Below are 9,876 nucleotides of genomic sequence, written 5' to 3'. Positions count from 1 at the left end.
GCCTATGAGGCCAACCCACTCCATATGATGGGGGATAAAATAAGCCCACAGAGGTGACCGGCTTCCAGTGCCACTGTCCACAGCAGGGGGAGAGGCACAACTAGGTTTCCTCATGCTCAGCTCAGGACTCTTATCACTAAGGCACGTCATATGTAATGTTTTTGGATGATCTCTGCTCTTTTCATCTATTTAGGAATATTTATTCAGTGACAAAGCATTAAAATCAAAGTTAGATAATTCGTGAAGATAAACAAAAGTTTTTTAAAAATCCAACCGTGGAATTAGACTTATTTGGAAGAGAGACTCCTGTTTTGCTGTCCTTTAAAAACATTTCCAACTGGTTTTTGGATACTTGGGACTTTGAATTACTCCCACAATGAAGAACAACAGCATAACGAAGAAAGAACCAAGGCAAAGTCTGTATAAATGCAAAATGTCAGCATTCATATCCTAACTCTCCTATGTAAATATCAACTACTTTTGTTTCTTAAGGGCAAGGTGAAATTCCCTCTCCCTCCCTCCCTCTCTCTCTCCCCTTACACTTATAAATGCTGGGGGTTCTTTTCATATAAAGAGATGGAAACTAGATTCTCTTCGTGGAACAAAACTTTGTGCTTGCATCACCAAATGCTCTGTTTCATACATAAATAACTGAGCAGCTTGAGGGACCGGTTTCATGCTGGGTGCTCCATAGGCTCAGTGGCTGAGGTCTCCTGCTTGGCTTCCTTCCTTTATCATGTGATTTCTGTCAAGCTCGCTTGTGGTCCAGGAGCACCAGAAGCTTCTAGAGGGAGCAGCAGATGTGAAAGTGGCTTCCTGAAGTCAGACAGCTGCTCCCTGACCCCGCAGTGACCCGGGTGCCCCCAGAGTGGCTGTGCCATGCAGCGAGGCTCTTACGAGTAAGTAGTAGGTCACCAGTCAGTCCCCTGGAAAACAGCGCTTGTCCGCAGCATTGCCTTCTACTTTCCTTTCCAGCAGCGCGTGCCTGGGGATGGCCGACTCCCACGAAGGCCACGGGGCGGGGGAGGAGGGAGGTCGCAGACGGAGAAAGCAAGTGTGAGGTTAAGTCCTGCTGTGCCAGGTACCATTTCTGAGCCTCGGCTTCCCCCGTACGGAATAAGAGTCACGACTGCTGCCCTGCACCCCCGCCACGGCGAGCGAGTCAATGTCATGGATGAGAGTTGTGTCTGAGGCATGTAATAAATGCGCGGGGGCCGGTCTGAGCCGATTCCTCGTCCATAAACACCTCCCGCCCACAGCTGAGGCCCGAGGGTTTAGACAGGGCGATACCCAACCCATAGCGGCCCCAGGTGTGGGCCACACTCTAAGCGCTTTACACATCGTGACATTCATCCTCACGGCCGCATATGAGACGAACGCTGCTAGGATCATCCTGCTATACAGAGGAGGAAACTGAGTCACGGAGGCGGAGGTGCTTGTGCTGGTGCAGCCAGAACAGACTCCGGCAAAGACTCCACCCTCGGGTTCTCCGGCACCTCGTCCTGCTGCCTCTCAGGTAAGTGCAGTGTCCCCAAAGAAAGGAACCAAATCGCCAGGGATGTGTGGCTCTCACTCCTCCTGCCTCACAGGTCCCCCCACATGTCCCCCCAAACCTCCTTAGGGCCATCTAACACCCAGATGCCTGGCTCCCTGCACCCTTTGCTTCACCACATCCCCTGCTCCACCTGCCTCTTTGGTGTCCCCTGAGCGTATGTAGCTTTCTCCAGACCCCCCCTCACCCCCTGCCCCCCACTCCTGCCCTGGCCGGAAGCGTTCCACCTGGCCCAGGGCTTGTCTGGATGGGAGGCAGGAAGATTGCTATTGTTGCTCATTTGGCAAAAGAAGGCTACTGGGTGGCCCATTAAAACCAATAGGTGGGCCAAGCGTAAAGCCGCTGACCACGCCAGGGTAGGGACGATGCTGCCCGGTCACCGGTGGAGCTGACCTGAGACCCTGTGCTGGGTTTTCTTTCAGGTAAATGCCAGGAGAACAAAGGGGCACCGCGTCAGAAGGAGAGATCACACTTGAGTTCTGCTATGCCGTGACACAGGTTTTGTCACGTTCTGATGAGAACTTGGGGGAGGATGAGCTGGGGGACCTGAGCATCTGATTACCAGCATCTGCGAAACCGGGGTCTTTGGCATCACGCCAAGCCGTGCACCCCTTCGGGGGGCCGCAATGCACTCCCTCCAAGTCAGACTTACGCCAACATTGTTTCCCCCATTTTGTCGAAAAGGTATTCTAAGTTCATGATGATCTCTCTTTTTTCTAGTTTTCGAGGAAGTTTCGGTGCCTTTCCAGGTTGCTGTTTAATCCACTTTACAACCAGAAATCTCTATTTCTTACAGTGATGCTTGGAAAACCACATCTGATGTTACAGTAACCGTAGCTTTTGGCGTTGTCCAACTTGGAGCTATTGATCAGGACGAGTCCTCGAGGGCTGGTCACGCAGATGCATGTCATTTCGAAACGATTTACCACTGAGATGGTGTCTGGGACATTGAATTTCAGTTGTGTCTGGTGAAGTGGGGTCAGAAGTGGCAAGAGAAGACTTATGGGATCCGCTTTAGCAAGTAAAGCAGCTACTCACCCCCCTAAATGATGGGGGTTGGGGTCCTTGAATTCCTGCCTCAGCTGCCATCTGGCTGGAGGATCCGCCGTTGAACTACGTCACCGACTGGTTTCAAGTATGGCTGGCTCAGGGCTGCCTTCCTCCTCCACATCCACGGGCTTCTCCGCAAAGATGTTCCCTGGATGGAAGGACGTGGCCTCTTTGGACAGAGAGAGCCCTTCTAGACCAAGAATGACTTCCGAAGACACACGCCGCATCTCAGAATGGAACATGAGCCACATGTCCCTGCACTGTGCTTGCTGAGGTGGTGCTTCAGTTGGCACCCTGCCAGCTTCCAGTTGGCCCAGCCCTTCTCGCCTTTCCCAGCTGGCTCAGTTTATTGGCTGTGGCAGCTTCAGCCTTTCTCAGAAGGGGGCTCGCACCCTCCTGGTAAACTGAGATTAACGAAATGTCGTAGGATTGGAAATGAACAAAGAAACCGAGAAAACATCTTCATCTTCTTTGGTGCCTTGACAGTGACGCCTGGAGTGACACCCGTGGGAGCCCCCGGGCAGGAGCAGTGATCAAACACCATCGATGGGCAAACCGGGAACCAATCTAAATATCCAACAATTGGACAAATTATGCTACAGTCATGAGGTGCAATTTTCTGCTGGCGTTAAAAATTGTGCTTCTAAGTGTAATCATTTTAAAATATATATTTCTAGGCAGAGGTCAGGTCACTGTTTTTAAGGCTTTATTTGACATTTTCATGTCCGTGGAAAAAAACTCCATGGGACCAAAGACCTAGCTGGTTGCTATAGACTTGAACAGTGGACGGTGTGACTACATGGCTTCCTAGACAACATTAAGGAAACTCAAGGCACCCTTTGGCCAAGATGTCTTGTATGTTAAAAAAATTATCCTTCTAAAACATACTTAATGACATAGGAAAATTGTGTGATTTAATTTAAGGTGCAGCAAAGCAGACCATAAAACAGTAAGAATATTAAATATTTATAAACATGCTATAAAAAAAGACTAAGAAGAATTATTTTAAAATGTTTGTAGTTGTCTCTCGTATGGGTCACTTTTAATTCTTTCTCAATATTTTTCTACTCGGATACTCTGCAATAAGCATTTAATATCTTTTAATTAGGAAAAAAGAAAAAGTAAACATTAAGCCAACACACCAGTGGCTGCAGTAGAGGCACCAAAGTGGCTGCCAGCCAAGGAGAGCACGTGGAGCTGCCTGGGACTCCGCCAGAGAAGTCAGGACACAGTGGCTGAGAAGATGCAACTATTTTTGTTACTGTTGCTATGGTTACCTGCGCCTTGCTTCCCTCTCCAGGCCTCTGTGGTGTGGATAAGCAAAGGTGATAGAGAGTTCACAGAAAACATGAGACCCCCAGCTCATCACCATCCCTTAACAGAGGACATCACAGAATCAGCGAAAGCGCTGTTAGCTATTAAGATGTTTACTCATTGGAGACCTTTCTCTTTTCCCTCCATAGTTGTTGTAACAAGGGCCAGAGGTGACTCCTGTGCGTTGGCCTAAAATGGTCCCCATCTTGTTTTCTCCTTCACAGAAGGCTTGGACTGTTAGCTCAGACCCCACTGGCACCAACTCAAATTCTCACACATTCAGCTGCTTTACGTACAATCCAAATAAACATGTTTTTTAGCCATTTAGAGCCTACCCACTTTATTTAACCCATGAAACTGCACCCAACATTCATTAGCCACAGATAAAACTTATAGTTATAAAAGACCCTGATTTACTCAGGGTTATTCAGAGAAACTGAACCAACAGGAGATTTATAGATAGGTAGGTAGGTAGGTAGGTAGGTAGATTTATTGATTGATTGATTGATAATAAATAGATTTTAAGAAGTTGGTTCATGCGACCATGGAGGCTGACAAGTCCCAAGATTAGCAGTTGGCGAGCTGCAGACCCAGGAGAATCGACAGTGTAAGTTCCGGTTTAAGTCCGGGTCCAAAAGCAGGGGAAAATCAATGGCTGGAAGACAGTCAGGCAGAGAGAGCCAATGCTCCCTCACTCAGCCTCTATGTTCTATCCAGCCCCTCAGTAGATTAGACGAGGCCCGTGTACACCAGGGAGGGCAGTCTGCTCTACTTATCTACCCCTTCGAATATTAATCTCACCCAGAAACACCCTCCCGCACACACCCAGAATCATGTTTAGCCAGATATCTGGGCACCCTGTGGCCTGGTCAAGTTGACACATAAAATTAACCACCACGACTCCAAACTGCCTCTGCCCTGGGTGCTCTCTGACCCAGAGACTCTCTACCGGCTGCCTGAGTGACCTCCCCTGGACACATAAACCCCCTCTCTGATTTCCATTGGTCCTGAGAGTCCCTGTGCCCACATCCCTTTCTGGGTAGTGGCTCAGAGTCCCTTGTCTCTGGAAGGTCTCCTGCTGTTAAGGACCTCCCCACTGTGCAACCAGTCCCAGTCTCATCCAACGAAGCTGCTGTGCAACACTGCCACCTGGTGGTCTTGCCTTTTCCTCGAAACAAACCCTCCCATGGACCACAACGGGCATGGCAAAGTGGAAGAACTTTCTCATGACCCTCCCCACCTCTGTCCAAATGCTTAGGAAGAGAGCAATCACCTTCCGATCACCGTGTTCTCTGCATCACATCTGTCCTCAAAACGCCTTGAATTTCTTATCCCTAGCCCAAGGAATTCTGGGAAAGAGGGTGTGCTGGGGAAGAGAAGCAGGCGGGTGAATGGAGGTATCCTTGCTCCATCTCCCAAGCTTCTCTCAACCAAGTCGGCAAAGTCAGAACGTAAGCTACTCTGAGCGCTTTAGTGATGCCCATCACTCGCTCTCTGTGAACTTCAAAATAAGAACAGTACTAAACCATGGAATTCAGAACGTCTATGTGTGCCGAAACTAAAAATGTCTGAATTTTTCCGTATGCGAAATGCTAAGTAAGTTTATGGAAAAACAAATGTTATATTTTAAAGATGTTTTATTTCGTTTTGTTTTTGACTCCTGACTTGTCAGTACATTTTAAGCCTATGGAGCAAACCTGTGCTGCTTACATCTAAGCATGGAACAACATATCAGATCCTCTGAGCCAGGTACATCACTTATGCTTAGCATGATACCTGCCACGCAGAAGGTGCTCACTAAATGTTTCAACTGATTGGAATAAAGCAGCAACTTACAATGACCATTTTAAAGTCACATATTGTGGAGGACTATATTTTTCTTCCAGCTGACTTTGAGCCATTGAAATAATGATACAGAGAGTATTATACTATATTTATTGTTGTTTCTTTTTTTCAACAAGAAAAGTTTGTAAAAATATCTCAAAAGAGAAAAAATTCTTCTTGCTCGATCTGTAAAAGAAATAATTGAGAAACTAGACTGCATTAAAATTAAAAACTTCTGCTCTGTGAAATTCGATTGTTAAGAAAATGAGAAGACAAGCCACAGAATGGGAGAAAATATTTGCAAAAGACATCTGATAAAAGACTGTTATCCAAAAAAAAAAAAAAAAAAAACTCTTAAAACTCAACAATCAGAAAACAGGCAATCTGATTAAAAAATAGGTCAAAGACCTTAACAGACCCTTTACCAAAGGAGATATACAGATGGTAAATAAGCATGTAAAAAAATGCTCAACGTCATATGTCATCAGGGAAATGCAAATTAAAACAGTAAGATACCACTACACACCTATTAGAATGGCCAAAATCTAGAACGCTGACACCACCGAATGCTGACGAGAACGTGGAGCAGCAGAAGCTCTCGTTCCTTGCTGGTGGGAAGGCAAATGGTACAGCCACTTTGGATGACAGTTTGGCGGCTTCTTACAGGACTAACCATACTCATAACAGACAATCCAGCAATTGTGCTCCTTGGTATTTACCTAAAAGAGTTGAAAACTTACATCCACCCAAATATCCGCACATGGATGTTTCTAGCATCCTTATTCATAGTTGCCGAAACTTGGAAGCAACCAAGATGTCCTTTGCTAGATGACTGGAAAACTTTTGCACATCCAGACTATGTAATATAATTCAGTACTAAAAAGAAATGAATTATCAAGTCCTGAAATGGCATGAAGAAGCTTTAAGTGCTGACCTGAAAAATGCCAATCTGAAAGGGCTACCCACTGTTCGAGTCCAACTATATGACATTCTGGAAAAGGCAAACGATGGAGAGATCAGTAATTGCCAGAAGTTGGGAGGCAGGGAGAGAAAAGTAGAGCACAGAACATTTTTAAGGCAGTGAAAATACGGTAGCCCCTCGTATCTGTGGTTTTGCTTTCCATGGTTTCATATCTGTGGTCAACCTCAGTCTGAAAATATTAAATGGAAAATTCCAGACATAAACAATTCATAAGTTTTAAGATGATCGCCATTATGAATAGCGTGATGAAATTGTGTGCCTTCCTGCTTTGTCCTGCCTGGGATGTGAATTGTCCCTTTGTCCTGCACCTCCAGGCTGCGGACACTCCCTGGCCATTAGTCGTTTAGTTGCCATCTCAGTTATCAGATCAACTGTCCCGGTATCACATGTGTGGGGGCGGGGGACATATGAGCAATCTCTGTACCGTCCCCCCAATTTGGTTGTGACCTTAAAACTGCTATAAAAAAATACAGTCTTAAAAAATTCCTTCTGAACCAAACATTTAATATTTCTAAATTTAAATAGTGAGACTAAAAAAAACTCACATCTTTATTTGGTAGGAGGAGGCTGCATTGTTATATAACCCTTTCTGTTGCCAAAATCCAATGTAAGTTAACTAAAAGTTCAGAACTGTACATTTAAAATATCTTAAACCATTTTTTGAATCACAGAAAGAAAGGACGGAAGGCAACTAACCTCTGATCTTTCATTTGTCTTGTTATTTGGTAATTAATAAAAATATTTAGAAACATTCTTTCCTTTACAAAAATATTATGCTAGAGGGAATAGTTAATATCCCTCATAAAAAGATGACTAGTAAATGTTATTTAAAGTATTTTCAGCAGAAAACTAAAGAATGATTTATTTGGCTTATTAAGCTCTGCCTATCTCTGAAAACCAACACCATTCCAAACTCCCAAGTCTGTCAATGTCAGAACTCTGTGAATAATTGTCTTGACATCTACAATCTGTCTGAGATATGTTGATATCTATTATTTGTGGAAATGTATTTGCTTCTGCCAAACATATTATTCCCCAAAACACCGGGTGGTTGGGATTTTATCTTTGTTGGAAGTTATCTAATACTAAAACAAGTCCCTATTTGGGACTCCTAGAGAGTACGCCCTAGCAGAGGAGTGCAAACCAGAGGCAGACAGAGCCTTCTAACTCTCCGATTTAGTTTCAGCTCAGCTCAGTTCATGATTGGATTAAGATGATCAAACTCCGCTCTCTCTGCCTCACCAAAGTTTGCAGTGAACCTGACTGGGGGAGATGACATTGCCCAGAGCTTCTACATCATTCCTAACCTGGGGTCTGTGGCCCCCAAAGTCCTGCGGGTTGCAATGCAATGTAATTGATTTCTTTGTAATCCCATGTATTATCTGCATTTAAAAATATTCTTCTAAGAAGGACTTTATAGGCTTCACTAGACTGACAAAGATGTCCTGACACGTTTCGCATATACAATGTCCAGAATTCAACCAAAAATTACCAGGCACACCTAAAAAATAAGACCAATAGTAAAAGATCTATTGTTTTTCTATAGCAACAGTTAGGAAGCAACATTAAAACAAAACAAAACAAAACTTTTACTCTACATTGGCAACGAAAAATATACAGTGCCTAGAAATAAATCTAATAAAATATGTATAGGACCATTACTCAGAAAATTATAAAACCTTGTTGAAAATTATTGAAGATGACTTATAAATGAAGAAATATTTCATATTCGTGTGTTAAAAATCTTTAATGTCATGAGGACATAATTCTTCGCCCAAACTGATCTATATATTCTATTTTTGAAAATTCCAAATAAAATCTCAACAGAATTTCTATGTAACCTGAAAAGATGTCATAAAATGTCTGTGGATTGTCGAAGTTTTCAAATAGTTTCCCAGAAGATCCCGAGACACTAATACACAGGGACACGTGTGAAAATGGGGTGTTGGGAAGTGTTCCCAGGAAAAGCTGGTAGGGACATGGAGACTGTAAAGGACACTGAAGGAATTTGGACCGGGCACTGGCAGCATTCGCTAGATCACCCCCAAATTAAATGAATACCGTGAGAGAATTCCCTACCAGATGTCGAGACGTGCATGAGGCCATAGTGATTAAGGCAATTGTAGTAATTAAGGCTAACTAAGACTTGTCAGAGAGATTTTTAAAAATTCGACCAGTGGAAAAAATGCAAGGTGCAGGCAGGGCCCTGTTCCAACGGAAGGCTCTAGAGAAGATTCCTTCCTTGTGTCTCCCTAGCTTCTGGCAGTTGCTGGCAGTCTTTGGCATTCCTAGGCTTGTAAACACATTTTCAACTTTTGTGTCTGTCTTCACGCAGACAGCCTCCTCTGTACGTGTGTCTGTCTTCACGTGGACCACATCCTCTGCATGTGCGTCTTCACGTGGCTCTCTTAGAAGGACACCAGTCATAGGACTCAAGGTTTACCCTAATCCATGACCTCATCATAACTGAACCAACTACATCTACAAAGATTCTGTTTCCATATAAGGTCACGTTCTGAGTTTCCAGAGGGACATGGATTTGGGGGGAGGAGGGGACAGTATTCAATTCAGTATAGCATAAATGGCCGATGTCCGTAAAAAGATGCTCTATCTCTTCAGTAATGGGGTGTGAATTAAGTCTACATCAAAATACTGCTTCGTCACCCCTCCCGCCCCCCCTCGCTGAGAAATGTCGAGAAGATAAGCTGGACTTGGGTTTTGTGGGGGCGGGGGGGAGGGTGCATTGCTTCACTACCGGTTAGGTTCCACTTCAGAGAACACTTTGCTACTGTTTTGTAAACCCGACCCAGCAATCCTACTTTTAGGTGTACGCCCAAGAGTTCTCGCACAAGCATACAAAGAGGCACGTATAGAGAAGCATCTAAACAACAGTGTTTCCAGTTAAAAAACAAAAACGAAAACCGGAAACAGTCCACTGACAAGAGAAGAAATAAAATGGGGTATCTATAAATAAAATGAGGAATATACTTCAGCATTGGACACAGGACACGCGACAGCACTGGTGACTCCCTCAACATGCTGAGTGAAAAAATTTCCAGAAAATGAAATAGACTGTGATACAATTAGTATGCAAAGACGCACAAAAATAAGCTGTATGTTATGTAGCATACTCATGTGACACAATGGCAATTGC

Source organism: Pteropus alecto, unplaced genomic scaffold (genome assembly GCF_000325575.1).
Source record: "Pteropus alecto unplaced genomic scaffold, ASM32557v1 scaffold195, whole genome shotgun sequence".
NCBI classification, from domain to species: domain Eukaryota; kingdom Metazoa; phylum Chordata; class Mammalia; order Chiroptera; family Pteropodidae; genus Pteropus; species Pteropus alecto.
This window is presented reverse-complemented; position numbering follows the sequence as displayed.